We start from the raw sequence: 18229 nt of genomic DNA, 5'->3' as shown, positions 1-18229 counted from the left end.
TAAGACACAGATTGCTGGGCTTTGCCTCGCGAGATCCTGGATTAAATAGTTTGGGGGCAGAGCCTGAGATTTCTAACAAATTCCCAGGGATGCTGGTGCTGTGTGGCACTGAGCACGGTCTAGTCCATCCATGCCCGTTTTTCATTTGAGGACACTGAGGCTCAGAGAAGTCAGCAACTTGCCCAGAGTCACACAGCATGTGAAAGGCAGAGTGAGAATGCCTGACCCTAGACCATGGTTCTAAGAAGCACCTGACAGTATTAAACTTGCCTGATCACAGACCACGATCCTTCTCCAGGGGTGGACCAGCCGACCTGGGAGGACTTTCTGGTGGCTGTGACCTCGGTTACCTCTCTAAGGGCCCCTTTCCCTGCTTGTAAAACGCAGAAAATACTGGCACTCTCTCAAGGCACCACAGAGGTGCCCACCCAGAGCCTCACCAGGACGGACCACTGGGCTGGACACCACCAGGCAGCACAGAACGCAGGATGCAGAGCAGGTAATCAGACCCCACTGACACCTCCTCGTCCGTTCGGCTTGTATCAGAGCCTCAGCAAGACAGGTCCCTGGGGGGCCTGAGCATTTTCTTCCAATCTCAAGTCTTTGGTTTAGAAAAAGGACTCTCTCCAGGCATCCCAGGGTCAGCTCGAGGGCTCCCGCCAGGTGGCGCTGCTGAGCGCTGCCGCCTCAGGTGGGCGGACGCGGCGGCCACCAGGTGTCGTAGCGAGACCGCGGATGGACTTGGTGCGCCCGAGAGTTCCTTCCATCCAGACGGGAGTACGTCCAGAGCCCCCCGTGCAGGTTGTCGATCCTGCTGCATTTAATTTTCTCCTCTCCCTTTAGACATTATACCCCAAGGACTTTCCATTCGATTCTTTTATGCTGTTTTGATCTTTGCATAAGATATTTTTAAAAGTAACTATGTGGGTAGTATTTTCACATAAAATTAATGGTACAAGAATTTTAGAAAGAAATACGGCCCCCCAAAGACTCTTCCTCCAGGGGCTCACCGATGGTCTTAGGGTCAGGAATAAGAGCCAGCCAGCTTTAGAGATAAATTTTATTTTTTTTAACCCCCCAAAGGGAGGAAAAATCTAGGACCTTCCTTGCAACTCTCATGAATGTTTAATGTCTTATCACCCAGGAGGTCTGCAACAAGAAAAACAAGAAAGAATTTTGCTAAATTAGGTATCTTTAAACTCAAGATCCTCCATATTTTCCCCAAAGTATAAGCCATGGCACCCAGAGAGGGGCTGAGATTAAAAATGAGCTCTCATCAGAATTGCTATTTTTACCAAATTACACCTTCAAAGAACTTCATGATTTATCTCCACCTTTCAGCAGACTGCAGTATATTTCATACCTGCTTCATCTCATGTTGGTTTAGGAATTCTATTTAAATGATGAAAAAAAAATGCATCAGGTCCGCTTAGGCTAGCCCATAAAGTATCTCATTTGCTTCTTGTAAAGACCCCATGAGGTGTTATTATTCCTGCCCCACAGCGACAGAGGCTTGGGGAGCAAAGCCACTTCCTTTGAAAAGAAATGAATCGGTCCCCTGCAGCTTGGAGCCCGGGACTGTTAGACAGATGGATGTGCTAGTGACGAGGCGAGGTGACTGACCTGCTATCCACCCCTGCGTTCAGCAGATGCTGTGATCGAGCCCTCACGTGTGACGGGGCTCCGGGCGGCTCTGATCGCAGGCCATCGGGAATGGTCTCATTGCTGCTCCGCTGTCGCCCTGCACACCCACCCTGTGGGCTTCCTCTCCCTGCCTCAGGGAGTTACTAGATCCTTTGGCTATCTACTTCTAGAAATCAACAGCCATCTTTTGCAAGTCTTAAAAAATCCAGGCTGGGCTCAGTAGAAACCACCGTCTCCTCCACTGTCCCTCCCCCAGCTCAGGGCTGTCCCCGGCTGGCTGGTGGCCCTGGGCCTTTGGCCTCTATGCTCTGTCCTCCACAGCTCTGCACTTGCCCAGCTGTTTCTGTGTCTCTGGGGGGTGGGCCCGGGATGCTGGGGGAAGTTAGAGGGGCTGTGTGTGGCTCTCCCCTGGCCCCCAAAGTCCCTCCGTTGGGGGTACCAGGCACTTAGTGGGTTTTGGAGATCCCCCCTTGGGCCTCTGCCAGTGGTGATTTCCTGCGAACCCCCTAAGACCTGCCCTCCTCCTCCGTCCGACTGTTCCCTCGGCCTCTGTGTTGCAGGTCAGGTGGTGCTCTTGGGAAGGGGGAGACGGCACCGGCCCCCTGGCCTGCCCTCCGTGTGTCTGCTTGGCCTGCAGGAAAATGTTCTGTAGGGGGCAGCAGTGGGAGCCATCAGATCGCTGGAGGTATTGCCGGTGTCCAGGTGCCAGAGGGCAGTGGCCGAACCAGTGTGGTGACGGCAGGGAGGATGCGGCAGGGCCGGCAGGTGCTGGAGGTGCGGGAATGGGAGAGGGGGTAAAGCGACCCTTTTTCCAAGTAAGGTCACATTCACAGGCTCCAGTTGGACACATCTTTCCAGGGGCACCATCTCACCCCCTCCAGCGGGTATGTTTGAGGTGTCAGCACCCGCGGGGATGCTGTGGGTGGGCTCACAGGAGAGAGACTCGCCGGACCCCTGTTTTGGGGTTGTCAGCAAGCAGGTGGATCTGCGAGGGAACCAGGAGGGCGAGGGCTGTGGATGGAACAGAGGAGGGAGGCCGGAGGTCTCCTGTTTTGGGCTCAGGCAAAGGGCAACCAGCAGACAAGGAGAGGAGGGGCTGGTGAGGGAGGAGGGAAGTGCTGGGGGCGGGCGGAGGGCGTGGGCATCAGAGCTGAAAGCTGCTGAGAGCCCATCCAGCTTGGCGACACGACTGTGCTCGGCAAGGCCAGTTTCCGTGGTGTCCTTTAACGTGTCCCCTGTCCCGTGCCTTCCTGTGAACTGGATGTGGGACCTCCAGGGGGGATCAGCTTCAGGCTGGTCCCACCATCAGGATGCCAAGTTCAAGCCTGGGGTTGTGGTCCTGACAGCTGCCCCCCTCACTGGGAAGTTGTGTTTCCACCTTTGGACCTAGAGAGTAATTTCGAGATGACCCCTTCTCACCCTGTGAGCACCTGTTCCTGCTACCTTTTTTATTATTCTTATGGTAAAGCAAGCAATACCAGTTGGACTCTTTTTAAGTGTATAGTTCAGTGGCATTAAGTACATTCACACCATCGTGTAACCATCACCCCCGTCCATCTCCAGAACTTCTTCATCTTCCCCAACTGAAACTCTGTCCCCATTAAACACTGACTCCCTTTCCCCCTCCCCCAGCTCCTAGCAACCACCATTCCACTTTCTGTTGCTATAAACTTAACTCCTCTAAGTACCTCACATAAGTGGAATCATCCCAGATTTGTCCTCCCATCTGCTTTTGGAAAAAGCAGCTTTATTGAGATTGAGTTTTAGTTCACATCCCGTACGCTTCACCCATTTAAAGGATGCAGTTCAATGGTTTTTATTATATTCACAGAGTTGTGCAACCAACGCCTCTCTGTAGTTCCAAAACATTGTCATCATTCCCAAAGGAGACCCCAGACCCATTAAATACTCACTGCTCATCGCTCCGTCGCCCCAGGCCCTGACAACCACTAACCTTTCTGTTGCTGTCCGTTTACCTGTCCTGGACATTTCCTATCAATGGAATCATACAACATGCGGCTTCTTTACTTAGCTTTATGTTTTCAAGGTGCATCCACGTATTACACTGTCACGTGTATCAGTTCTCGTTCCTTTTTATGGCAGAAGAATATTCCTCTATATGGATGGACCACACATCGTTTATCCATTCATCTTTTTTTTTTTTTTTTTTTTGGCGGTACGCGGGCCTCTCACTGTTGTGGCCTCTCCCGTCGCGGAGCACAGGCTCCGGACGCGCAGGCTCAGCGGCCATGGCTCTCGGGCCCAGCCACTCCGCGGCATGTGGGATCTTCCCGGACCGGGGCACGAACCCGTGTCCCCTGCATCGGCAGGCGGACTCTCAACCACTGCGCCACCAGGGAAGCCCTATCCATTCATCTTTTGATGGTCAACTTACAGACTTGTGCGGTCATGACCACACTCCACGGGACTCACATTTTATTTTTTCGTCTTTATTTTTTTTTAATTATTTTATTGAAGTATGATTTACAATGTTGTGTTAATTTCTGCTGTACAGCAAAGCGATTCAGTTATATATATCTTCACATTCTTTTTCATATTCTTTTCCATTACAGTTTGTCACAGGATACTGAATATAGTTCCCTGTGCTGTACAGTAGGACCTTGTTGTTTATCCATTCTATATATAATAGTTTGCATCTGCTCATCCCAAACTCCCAATCCATCCCTCCCCCACCCCCCTCCCCCTTGGCAACCACAGTCTGTTCTCTATGTCTGTGAGTCTGTTTCTCTTTCGTGAATAAGTTCATTTGTGTCATATTTTAGATTCCACATATAAGTGATATCATATGGTATTTGTCTTTCTCTTTCTGACTTACTTCGCTTAGTATGATAATCTCTAGGTCCATCCATGTTGCTGCAAATGGCATTATTTCATTCTTTTTTTATGGCTGGGGGCTCACATTTAAACATGGAGATTCTGTGCTTTTTCAGTTACCTTCAATTCCAGTGTGTGCATTTCTGGAGTATGCACCAGAAGCACCCAGTGGGGCGGCCTGGACCCCCTGGCCAGCACTCAGGCCTGTGGGCAAACCCCTGCGATTCTGCCAGTGGATTCCGGGTCTTCTTTCAGCACCTTCTAGGAAGTAGTTGTTTTTTTTTTGGCTATGCCATGCGGCATGTGGGATCTTAGTTCCCCGGACCAGGTATCGAACCTGCGCCCCTTACATTGCAAGCGCGGACTCCTAACCACTGGACCGCCAGGGAAGTCCCCTTCAGCACCTTCTAGAGCCTCCTTATGGCAGCCCAGTCCCTGGACGAGCATCATTGGCTCCGCGCCAGACCTACCCGATCAGCATGTGCATTTTAACGAGATCCCGGGGGGGGGGGGGGGGTGGTTGCAGGGCATTGAAGTTTGAACTCTGCGCTTCTTCTTGAGGTTTCCATCACGTTCACACCAAGGCACCATCACCCTAAGAAAGCCTCAGCACCGCTGGGTGCGTGTCTGGTCCAAGTCCTCCAGCTGCATGAGATGGAGGAAAACTTTACTTTTCATTTCTGTCCCAGGGCATTTGCGCAATGCCTGGGCATCAGGGCTGGGCAGGTGGCCTCTGCTGGGACACGTGGTCCTGTCTGACCCTCAGACTCTGGTCCTTGCAATGACTGCTCAGCCTTTCCTCGTGATGTCTGCAGGGTCCTGTCTACTCCTCTGTCTCGGCCATTTTCCTTCTATTCTCAGGGGCAGTGGGCACATGGAGCTGGTCTCACACCAGCTGGGGCAACTTGGGGGCTCAGGAAGCTGTAAGACCCCACCCTGCTACTCCCATGACCCCCTGGGGTTCCAGTACCCCTCTACTGTCCCTTCCTCTGCCATAGAAGCCCCAGGAGGCTGACTCGCATCCTTTCCGCCTAGATACTCTGGGCAGCCATATACTCATGGGGGGCTTGTCCCCTTCCAAGGGGGCTCCTGGTAAAAGGGACCCTCTCCCTGTACACCCCCTTGTGGGTAAACTTTGCCCATGTCAGGGATGGATGAGGTGGGAGGGCAAGTTTTCTAGGAAGCGTTTCTCTCCTTCAGACCTGCTGCCAGCTCCGTTCTCCCCGAGTCCTCGCCCTGCTCTGTGGGTGAGACTTTTGAAGCAAAAGCAGAGGGAGAGCCGACTCCAGTTTTCCTCTGCTTCCTGGGGCATCCTTGTTGCTCAGAGGCAACGGCACCAAATGCTGGGTTCCCACACTAGGAAAAGGACCACGAGGGAGAAAGACAAGGGAAGACGATTCTTTTTATGCAAATTTAATTTGGACCCAGAGCTTTATCCCTTTGGGGTGGTGGGAACTTGAGCTTTGGTCAGTCTTATGGACTCTGCCCCTCTGGGGGGGTGGGATTATAGTCACTGATCAGGTACCAGTGGTCCCAGGACACTTGGTCCTTACATAGCCTAATGGCACAGGACGTATGTGCCTGTTTTGGGGGCCACTAGACTCTCTGGCAGGCCAAGAGCCCTGGTGTCTGGAGGTCCCCTCCCAGGCAACGACTGGCACAGGGTAGCAGCTGCCGCCTTCCTGATTGTGCCTCGGCCTCTACCACTCCCTATTGCCCCTTCCACCCGGCCCTGCCACCCATTTACACGGCTTGCCAGGCCCCAGGCCCCTTTATCTAGTACTAGATGAACAGTTCTCCCTGCCTAAAGGCCTTTCTAAGTCTGTGTAAAGAGAGGGGAAGTGAAAAACATGGGCATGCCAACTAATTTCATGTTTTAATAAGTACTGCTGGGGCTTCCCTGGTGGTGCAGTGGTTGAGAGTCCGCCTGCCGATGCAGGGGACACGGGTTCGTGCCCCGGTCCGGGAGGATCCCACATGCCGCGGAGCGGCTGGGCCCGTGACCACTGAGCCTGTGCGTCCGGAGCCTGTGCTCCGCAACGGGAGAGGCCACAGTGGTGAGAGGCCCGCGTACCGAAAAAAAACAAAACAAAAAAAAAACCACAGTACAGCTGCCGTGACCTGCTGGTGATTTATTTTGAGAAAGGCTATAGATTGAGCTGCCCGCCTGCTGTCCCTCCTCCAGGAAGTTTAGAATTAGAACCAGAGGATGTGATTCTACTGAACTTTTGCCAGAGCGAGTTCAAGAGGGAAGACCTTCACCTCTTATATTTGGTTTCAGACCCCGTGACCCTCCTTTTGGAAGGGAAAAAGCTTTCTGGCATTTTTTTTTCAAATTTTTTTTAAGCAAAAGTTTTGCTAAATCCTTGGGAACAAGAAACCCCACATCCTGTTTTTATATGTCCAGAGCGAAAGATAAGGATCTAATTTAAACCCTGACCCTAGCGCAATAAGACCCGATTCATACAGGGCACGTATGCCTTCCCCCTTCCCAGAGTCTGTTTCTGTCCAGATTAACGCAGAGCCTTCGTAGTTTGCGAAACTTTTCCTCCCCCAGGGAGTCCTGAGGTCAGGGCCGGCCCAGGGCAGTTCAGGCACAGGACTGCAGGCCCCTTTGGGCAGGGAGAGGGTGTCTACGGCATTTGGAGGGTCTGACAGATCTCAGGTTGGTCATTTGGACGCTAGTTAGCCCTGCGGGGTGGCAGGCCCATCAGTTTGGTGGATGGGGGGCACCGTGGTGCAGGGGCAGAAGCTCCAGTGGTCCCTGGAGCAGCTGCACGCATAAATCAGACACCTCTGCGGGCTGAATCCCTGCCAGTATTGATTGAATCGAACCCTGGCAATAAATTGGGTAAAAAAAATCACTTGGGAATTAAAGAAGACCCAGGGTGCTCTGGTTATAGAAAACACTTAAGTTTAATGCATTGGCCGAGAGCGAAACATCATTTCACAGTGGTGCCCATTTGCAGAGGACATGAAAGAGCTGGGCGGCCGCCGCCCGAGGAGCAGGCCAGTTGCATTCTGAATTAGCCGGCAGCACGGAGGAGCTGGTGAGCAGCTTGGGAAAGTTCATTACCGAGCTGCGTTAGATAAAGAGGTTGGGGCCTGAAAGCCACCCTCTGCTCTGGCCAAGAATCGTGCGGAATACTGATCCGATGGTGCCCAGCCCTGGACGTCCCACTGGCTGCTGCAGCTCCCCCTGCCCCGACTTGGGATGGAGCCCCACTCACCCCTTCCTCTGTCTCACCCCTACGTCCAGCCTGCCTCCGAGGCCTGTGGCCAATCATCCCTCCCGTTCCACCGCCGAGCCTCTCACCCAGCCCTGCCTTCAGAACCATCTTGCAAATCCAATGTGTGACATCCCTCCTCCCCATTGCTCTTCAGATAACGCCGAAGCTCCTGATGGGAGGTTTCACGTCTCCCCCCACCCCCACCCCCACCCCGTGACTTCTTTTATTTTTTAATTTTTTTGCCTGCGTTGGGTCTTCGTTGCTGCGCTCGGGCTTTCTCTAGTTGTGGAGAGCGGGGGCTACTCTTCGTTGCGGTGCACGGGCTACTCATTGCAGTGGCTTCTCTTGTTGCGGAGCACGGGCTCTAGGTGCGTGAGCTTCGGTAGTTGCGGCACGCGGGCTCCGTAGTTGTGGCTTATGGGCTCTAGAGCGCAGGCTCAGTAGTTGTGGCGCACGGGCTTTGTTCCTCTGCAGCATGTGGGATCTTCCTGGACCTGGGCTCGAACCCATGTCCCCTGCATTGGCAGGCGGATTCTTAACCACTGCGCCACCAGGGAAGTCCCCCCATCCCCACCCCGTGACTTCTTGTGGATCTCATTCTGGGCCACGTTCCTTTCTGCGCGCGTATCCCAGGCACACAGCCTTCTTTTATTTCCTTCCTGGAGCAGGGCCTTTGCACATGCTGTTCCCTCTGCCTGGGGTGTTCTTCTGGCCAGCGAATCCCACCCACCCTCCCGTTCTGCAGTCTCCTGGCAGTGAGCCCTGCCTGCTGTTCCTCACGGGCCTGGCCCATTCCTTGGAGTACCCCTTGGCTCTCCTATCAACACGGTAGTGAATTATTTGGCGTGTCCTTACTGTTCTGTCTCTGTCTCCTTCATAGTGGGGAGCTGCATGAGGGGAGGGCCTCATTTCGTCTAGTTTAACACCGCAGCCTTGTGGGCGGCATCGAAAAGGCAGAACCTCAAAAACATGTTGCTGAGTGAAACACGGTCATAAAAGGTCCCATCCTGTAGGCTTCCATGGGCACAAAGTGTCCAGTCTAGACAAATCCACAGACAGAAGACAGATCACTGGTTGCTTAGGGCCGGGAGGATGCAGAGTGACCGCTAATGGAGTTTCTTTTTGGGGTGATGAAGATGTTCTAAAGTGAGATTATGGTCATGATGGGTAATTCCGTAAAAAGACTCAAAACGATTGACTTGTGTACTTTCTGTGGGTGATGTTTATGGTATGTGAATTGTATCTCAGTGAAGCTGTATAATTTAAGGTATCCAGCAGATATTTAACAAATGAAAAGTTGTGAAGTTCAAGAGAAGGGGAGCTTCTCTTCTGCAGAAAAGCAGTCGACTTAATCTGCGAATATACAGGGCAACGTGCTGATGGGATGGGGGAAGCGGTGCAGAGGAGGTCCAGGGCCTGGCCGTGTCCTCGGAGACCCGCTGAGCCAGCGGGGAAGAGGAAGAGGTGGGAGGGGGAGGGTGGGGATCGGGGAGCAGGTGCTGCCGACGCGCTGGGCATGGTGGGTGGGCGGCGGTGGGCGGCGTGGGAGGGGGAGGGCGCTAGGCGCCGTGTGGACGCTCTGAGTTTCAGGCCGGTGGGACTTGGAGGAGGTGGCACCCACGTTGGGTCTCCGAGGCACAGGGGTCTCGGCACCACGTGAGATCCTTCAGGGAGCCTGGGGGTGCGGAGGAGGCCGAGGAGAGGACCCGAGGAAGCAGGCTGGGCGGAAGGTGGAGATAGGAGCCGTGTCTTGGGGGAGCAGACGCTGTGCTCTGCTGTTCTCTCTGCTCCTCTGTTTCTCCGCCCGCTGCGCCTGGACCCTCGGGGTCAGTGCCCGGGGGGTGAGAAGAAGCTGACGAGGCTTACTCTGCAGCTGGGGCCTTTGCCCACCATGTGGCAGGGATCGCTCTTTCTGGCTGTGGGGTGCTCTCCCCTGGTGGACGCTGAGTTCTTCTCTTCACCGTCCAGGAATCCCCGAGACCTGCCCTTGCCCCCCGGGGCCCCGGGAAAGCCCCTGTGCCCTCCAGCCCTGCATTTCTGCGTGGACACACATGTGCTCCTGAACTGGTGTGTCTGCTGGCTGTCACTGCCCTCTGCTGGTGTCCCTGGGCACTGCCATGGAGCCACCAGCTCTGGACTGTGGGCGGCGGGGCAGGGGCAAGACCCCGACCCCTGCGACGCTGTCAGGGGGAGACGGGGGTCCCCAGCGGTGCTGACGGGGCCCTACGTCTCCCCATTTCTGCTGTGACTGTGCAGCTCCCCGTGCCCTTTCTCTGTCTGACTCAGAAATGATGTTTCTTTCTCGTTATTAACCTCTGCGGCTGCTTCTACCTGCTCCAGACCCCTCCTCGCTCCCTGCCAGGTGCTGTGCTCACACTTTCACGTCCAACACTTCACGCACGGCTCATCACGCCACCCCCAATGAGCGCGGCGCTGCCATCTCCACGCGGTACAGAAAGGATCGGGGGGGCGGGGGGGCTCCAGGAGGACCTGGGGTTTGAATCCTATTCGTCCAGTGCATCCAGAGACGGCTGAAGCCTGGTCTAGTCCGCACTGGGGGGCCCCAGTCTCCTCACCCCACCTGCTGAGCCGAGGTAACACCCGGAGCCGGTGGCCATCATGTCCCTTTTCACCTCAGATCCGCTTTCCTCTCACACCTCCCCACCCTCCATGCCCCCTCTGCTGTGTGTCTGTGTGTCTGCGTGTGCATGGGTGTGCACACATGCATCTGCGGGTGTGTGTCTGTGCACGTGTGTCTGTGTATTTGTGTGTCTGTGTCCACACATGCATGTCTATAATTGCACACACGTCTGTGCGTGCATGTGCATGCGTCTGTGTATGTCTGTATGAGTGTACTGTGTCTGTACCTGTGTGCACCTGTGTGTATATGTGTACGTGTATGCATGTTTGTGTCTTTGTGGGTTTTTTAAATATATATTTGATATACAAAAAAATAAAACTTTATTACTACCTTTAGGGATTTTTTTTGAAAAGCAAAAATCAAATCTTCATTTTTTAAAAACACTTTTAAAATTTAATTTATTTATTTATACAGCAGGTTCTTATCAGTTATCCATTTTATACATATTCGTGTGTACATGTCAATCCCAGTCTCCCGGTTCATTTTTAATCGTGGTACTTCTATGGCAGCTTCTCCAACTTCTTTCGATATATCTACTCCAAAAGGCCATTTCGGCTCCTAGCAGATGCCTTCTGTGTATGCGTGTGTGTTTACCTGTGTGTATGTGTGTTTCTGCTCGTGGGTACACAGTCTGTGTTTGTGGCCTCTGGTGAGACTGCTGTGTGGCAGGCAGCAGACCTTCACCGGGAGGTTTTCTGTGTGGGACGGTGGATGGCGGGGACAGCTGGTCATGGGCACAGGCCTCGAGCCCCCAGTGCCTCCACACAGCAGTCGGGTCTGGAGGGTGGGCTGTGGAGAGCGCAGCTCCCTCCACACGTTGTTTCTGCGGCTTCTTCGTACCATCCCCCCAGCACCCCGTGCCTCTGTGGCACTGAGGAAAGTGTTTATCTCTGTACGGGAGGAAGCAGAGGTTTCCCTCAAGAGAGAAGAATGACAATGTTTATTTTCCCCTAGCGGAGTTAGTATCCATGATGACTTTAGAACTCAAAAAAGAAATCCTCTGAAACAAAAGCAGAGAGTTTAGGAGCTGTGGTCAAATCTGCTGGGTCGTTCCTGGGGAAGGGCGCCCAAGTTCCCCGGTCAGGGGTGGGCCCTCCTTGGCACGTGCCCTGAAGACCCCAGTTTCTCCTGGGTGGCCCTCATCACCCCCGTCAGGGACCAACTCTTGGCCACTCTGTCTGACGGCTGCTGCCTCTGCTCAACCTGCTCCCCAAGTTTGGGATGATGTCTTTCTCACCTGAGTGAGTGAATGAATGAATGACAGAAATTCTCTGTATTACTCAGGACATGTTTGGGTGTAACTGACAGAAAATCAACTCAAACTGACTGTAGCCCAAATTGGACATTGCTGGGCTCATGAAACAGAAAAATTCAAGTTACCACGGGGTCGAGGGGCTCCAGGGATCAAATGATGTCACCAGGTTCTCTCTTCTGCTTCTTTTTCTCGCGTTTGTGTCCCTCTCTTTTCCTGCAGTCAGGTCCCTCCACCAGGAAGCTCCACCTTATGTGGTCTTCATGGCTTGAGAAAGAGGATCCACCTCCCCTAGCATGAAGTCCCAGGGAAGCCCCTGATTGGTCTGTTTGGGTCACATGCCCAGTAGAATGGAGTCTTCTCATTGGCCAGCCTGGTTCATGGCCCGCCCCTGTACATGTGTTGGGGCAGGGTACCATGACTGACACATGACTGTGGATTCATGGGACTGCTGGAGTGTGGGATGTGGTTTCCTGAAACAAAGAGTGTTGAGCAGAAAGAATACATTTTTCTATTGAATATGTTCTTTGATAATTAAACAAAGGCAACATCTCTTTCTTTCCCTAGATTGACCTAGTTTGGAAATCAAACTTGAGGTATGGCTTTTTATCTAACCTTGAGAACTTTCACAGCTCTTGTGATACATGGAACTTAAAACAAAACAAAATTAAAGTGAAAAAGTAGAATTTGACGGTAATCTTCTAGCTGCTGCATTTTAGCTTTTAGCTGTCCATCCACTAAATGAGTGTATATCATCAACTCAAGACGTGGCCCCCAAATGGGTTCTCCCTGCCATTATAGTCTGAGAATTAGGTTCCAGGACACATTACCCCAAGTCTCACTGGGGACAGTAAATGAGAAAGATCCATTTCCCTGTGGGCTGGCGAACGAGAAATGTACAGCTGGTCATTAAAAGCTTTAGTTCAGGGTATTTTTTTCCCCATTAACATGACTGAAATTGTACTGAAAACCAAGCAGTTATCTCTGGGAGGCGAGGGAGTTTCAGGTAGGAATTGGGGAAGAGGTGAGTTTTAGCACATAAAGTGGGAAGTTTGTGGGAGCCTGAGGGGGGCCTCGGCCTTGCTGCCCATGACCACCTATGATTCCAGTGAAGGGTCTTGGCCAGCCCCTTTGGCCTCCACAACGCCCGCGGTCATCCTGGTGACTCTGTCCTCATCTGCGGATTCCTGGGGTCCTGGAAACTTTCTTCTCTCCGTGTTTGTCTGGGATAGACTGGAAAGGATGGCCTTGGGGTCAGATGTGGCTGCTTGTGTCCTGGCTCCCCTACTTCCAAGCCCTGTGACCACCCTTCCCCCCCCCACCCAGATGGGAAACGGACGCCCGTAAATTTCTTTACAACAAACACCATATATGCCTGCGTATATGGGGACCCAAAACAGAAGGAGACGCTTCCCACGTTCCTATTAAGAATTAAAAACAAAAAGACCATATTGGCCAAGACGTAGATGAAATCATCAAAAGCCTAGTTACAATGTTTCTTTAACTAGTTACACACGTGTATTTAAAAATCACATAGTGCAGAGGTATTACTCTGGAAGTATGGTTAATCCCCTCTTCCACATTTCATGGATCGTTTTTTTGTTTTTCTTTTGAATTGTATTTTATTTTTTTATACAGCAGGTTCGTATTAGTTATCCATCTTATCCACATCAGTGTATACATGTCCATCCCAATCTCCCAATTCATCACACCACCACGCCCCACCCCCACCACTTTCCCCCCTTGGTGTCCATACATTTTTTTCTCTACATCTGTGTCTCTGTTTCTGCTCTGCAAACTGGTTCATCTGTACCATTTTTCTAGGTTCCACATATATGCATTCATATACGATATTTCTTTTTCTCTTTCTGACTTACTTCACTCTGTGTGACAGTCTCTAGATCCATTCACGTCTCTACAAATGACCCAGTTTCATTCCTTTTTATGGCTGAGTAATATTCCCTTGTATATATGTACCACATCTTCTTTATCCATTCGTCTGTTGACGGGCATTTAGGTTGCTTCCATGAACTGGCTATTGTAAATAGTGCTGTGATGAATATTGGGGTGCATGTGTCTTTTTGAATTATGGTTTTCTCTGGGTATATGCCCAGTAGTGGGTTTGCTGGGTCATATGCTAATTCTATTTTTAGTTTCTTAAGGAACCTCCATACTGTTCTCCATAGTGGCTGTATCAATTTAAATTCCCACCAACAGTGCAAGAGGATTCCCTTTTCTCCACACCCTCTCCAGCAGTTGTTTTTTGTAGATTTTCTGATGATGCCCATTCTAACAGGTGTGAGGTGATACCTCATTGTAGTTTTGATTTGCATTTCTCTAATAATTAGTGATGTTGAGCAGCTTTTCATGTGCTTCCTGGCCATCTGTATGTCTTCTTTGGAGAAATGTCTATTTAGGTCTTCTGCCCATTCGTTGATTGGGTTTTTTTTTTTTTTAATATTGAGCTGCATGAGCTGTTTATACATTTTGGAGATTAATCCTTTGTCCATTGATTCATTTGCAAATATTTTCTCCCATTTTGAGGGTTGTCTTTTTGTCTTGTTTTGTAGTTTCCTTTGCTTTGCAAAAGCTTTTAAGATTCATTAGGTCCCATTTGTTTATTTTTGTTTTTATTTCCATTACTCTAGGAGGTGGATCAAAAAAGATCTTGCTGTGATTTATGTCAGAGTGTTCTTCCTATGTTTTCCTCTAAGAGTTTTATAGGGTCTGGTCTTACATTTAGGTGTCGAATCCATTTTGAGTTTATTTCTGTGTATGGTGTTAGGGAGTGTTCTAATTTCATTCTTTTCCATGTAGCTGTCCAGTTTTCCCAGCCACACTTATTGAAGAGACTGTCTTTTCTCCATTGTATATCCTTGCCTCCTTTGTCATAGATTAGCTGACCATAGGTGCATGGGTTTATCTCTGGGCTTTCTATCTTGTTCCTTTGATCTATATTTCTGTTTTTGTGCCAGTACCATATTGTCTTGATTACTGTAGCTTTGTAGTATAGTCTGAAGTCAGGGAGTCTGATTCCTCCAGCTCCTTTTTTTTTCCCCTCAAGACTGCTTTGGCTATTCGGGGTCTTTTGTGCCTCCATACAAATGTTAAGATTTTTTGTTCTAGTTCTGTAAAAAATCCCACTGGTAATTTGATAGGGATTGCACTGAATCTGTGGATTCCTTTGGGTAGTAGAGTCATTTTCACAATATTGATTCTTCGCATCCAAGAACATGGTATATCTCTCCATCTGTTTGTGTCATCTTTGATTTCTTTCATCAGTGTCTTATAGTTTTCTGAGTACAGGTCTTTTACCTCCTTAGGTAGGTTTATTCCTGGGTATTTTATTTTTTTCGTTGCAATGGTGAATGGCATTTTTCAGATTTTTCATCGTTAGTGTATAGGAATGCAAGAGATTTCTGTGCATTAATTTTCTATCCTGCTACTTTACCAGATTCATTGATTAGCTCTAGTAGTTTTCTGGTGGCATCTTTAGAATTCTCTAGTATCATGTCATCTGCAAACAGTGACAGTTTTACTTCTTCTTTTCCAATTTGTATTCCTTTTATTTCTTTTTCTTCTCTGGTTGCCGTGGCTAGGACTTCCAAAGCTATGTTGAATAATAGTGGTGAGAGTGGACATCCTTGTCTTTTTCCTGATCTTAGAGGAAATGCTTTCAGTTTTTCACCATTGAGAATGATGTTTGCTGTGGGTTTGTCGTATATGGCCTTTACTTTGTTGAGGTAGGTCCCCTCTGTGCCCACTTTCTGGAGAGTTTTTATCATAAATTGGTGTTGAATTTTGTCAAAAGCTTTTTCTGAATCTATTGAGATGATCATATGGTTTCTCTTCTTCAATTTGTTAACATGGTGTATCACATTGATTGATTTGCATGTATTGAAGAATCCTTGCATCCCTGGGATAAATCCCACTTGATCATGGTGTATGATCCTTTTAATGTGTTGTTGGATTCTGTTTGCTAGTACTTTGTTGAGGATTTTTGCATCTATATTCATGAGTGATATTGGTCTGTAATTTTCGTTTTTTGAAGTATCTTTGTCTGGTTTTGGTATCAGGGTGATGGTGGCCTCATAGAATGAGTTTGGGAGTGTTCTTTCCTCTGCAATGTTTTGGAAGAGTTTGAGAAGGATGGGTGTTAGCTCTTCTCTAAATATTTGATAGAATTTACCTGTGAAGCCATCTGGTCCTGGACTTTTGTTTGTTGGAAGATTTTAAATCACAGTTTCAATTTCATTACTTGTGATTGGTCTGTTCATATTTTCTATTTCTTCCTGGTTCAGTCTGGGAAGGTTATACCTTTCTAAGAATTTGTCCATTTCTTCCAGGTTGTCCATTTTATTGACATAGAGTTGCTTGTAGTAGTCTCTTATGATGCTTTGTATTTCTGTGGTGTCCGTTGTAACTTCTCCTTTTTCATTTCTAATTTTATTGATTTGAACATGGATCAGTCTTATGTCAACGTTCCACTGGGGTCTCTTCCACCCAGGCCTTTGAGGGTCCAACATTCTCCAGGGCTCAGCATCTTCACTCCCATCTAGTTGTATGAGACACAGCACTTTTCAAATTCCCTCCGTAAGGCTCTTACTCTATATTCTATTGTAAGGTACACTTGTGTGATGTTAGGACAGTTTTCCCCATCTGGCCGGTAGGTGTAAACAGGTGATCTTCATAGGGCAATCATTTGCTTTATTGCATTTTAAAATGATCTAAAGAGACTCATTCTGTTAGTTTTCTATTGTTGTGTAACAAAGTAGCACAAAATTAGTGCCTTAAAACAGCACACATCTATGATCTCACAGTTCTTTGGTCAGAAGTCTGGGTACAGCTTAACTGGCTTCTCTTCTTGTATCTCACAAGGCTGAGACGAAATGTCTCATCTGGAGACCTGGCTAGGGTGGGATCTTCTTCCCAGCTCTGTCAGGTTCTTGCATTTTCTTGAAATCCCTTCACCTTTGCCATACTCTGTCAGTTAGAAGAGGGTCACAGTTCTGCCCACATTCCAGGGAAGGAACCACACAAAGGTGTGGACCCCAGGGGCAGGGTTGTGGGTCATTTTAGGATTCTGCCTGTGACCCTTGTTTACAATAACTGTTATCTCCTTTGTGAAGACACTTTCCTGATAATGACCAAATCAGTGGGGGTTTCTTTCTCCTCTCGTTGATAACATCAAGGGAAGCCTCCCAAAGTCGCATTTATTGGCACCCTTCCCCCCCTTTTAAGATATGTCTTTCTCTAACACAACTTTGCTGTTAGAAGTAAAATACTTGTGAGGACATCTGATGACATAGAAACTCAGGGCAGTTCCTTCTTTTCTGAGGGACTCGGTCTTGGCAGGTCTTCTTCTCCAGATCAAAAGAGAGAGAGGAGGCGAAGTACATGGGCAGGGGAGGGGGCCCTGTCTGCACAATGGGAGACCGACTTCTCTTCCCAGCTGGGTATTTACTCAGCCCTGGTCCTGTGTTGAAGCGAAAGTGTTGGAGAGAAACTGCCGGTGTGATCAGCACGCCCGTGCCCCCTCCAAGCTCCATGCCCTGACAGCAGTGGGGGACGGAGCCCACCCATCCTGGTCCCCCCAGGACCAGGTCATGGAAAAGCAACGAAGTTGGGGGTTTCACCTACAAGGAACCCTGCAGCATGGGGCACAGGGACAGATGTTGGAGGGATGTGGCAAGATGCCACCAGCTGGCGTCAGACAAGAGATATGGAGCGGACCCCCTCCTGCCCCAACACAGAAGACAGAGGGGGATGAACCCCAGAATTCTATTCCCCCCACACTGCAGCCAAGGTGGGAGGAGGGCTGGGAATGGAACATTTGTTCATTTATTCCACAAATTATTGAGTGCTGGGCACTGTTTAAATAAGATAGCTGTTTAGAACCAAATGGGACTAAGTCTTATTTCTTAATTTATATATATATATATATATATATATATATATATATATTTTTTTTTTTTTTTTTTTTTGCTGTATGCAGGCCTCTCACTGTTGTGGCCTCTCCCGTTGAGGAGCACAGGCTCCGGACGCGCAGGCTCAGCGGCCATGGCTCACGGGCCCAGCTGCTCCGTGGCATGTGGGATCTTCCCAGACCGGGGCACGAACCCGTGTCCCCTGCATCGGCAGGCGGACTCTCAACCACTACGCCACCAGGGAAGCCCTCTTAATTTATATTTTAATCGAAGTAATTGCTACACTTAGAGCCAAATAGTGCCATAAGGTTCGTTAGGATGAAAAAGGCGGTATCCATAGTGCTCACCTGATCGGGGAAATTCCATCCAGCACTTTTACCTGATTATTTCAGGGAATTTCCTCGTTGCGTCTAAATCATAAGCTTGGACGGCTTCTCCTGATCTTGCAGTTCTAGGTGTTATCCACAGACTTCCTACCATGGAAACACGATTTCACTCTCTTTCTATTCAAGGCTCTCAAGTGCATCAACCCAGGCAGCGCCATCTGTGTCTCAGGGAGCAGTTTCCAGGAAGGGGAGCAGCAGATGCAAAGACCCTGAGGTGGGAACTGGCCGTTTCTGAGGAACAGGAAGGGGGTGAGTGAGGCTGGAACAGAGAGTGCGAGGGGGAGAGCGGCTGGGGGGGAAGCAGTCAGGAAGGG

This window comes from Leucopleurus acutus (genome assembly GCF_964270905.1).
Source record: "Leucopleurus acutus genome assembly, chromosome: 16".
Taxonomy (NCBI): Eukaryota; Metazoa; Chordata; class Mammalia; order Artiodactyla; family Delphinidae; genus Leucopleurus; species Leucopleurus acutus.
Note: the sequence above shows the minus strand (reverse complement) of the source record.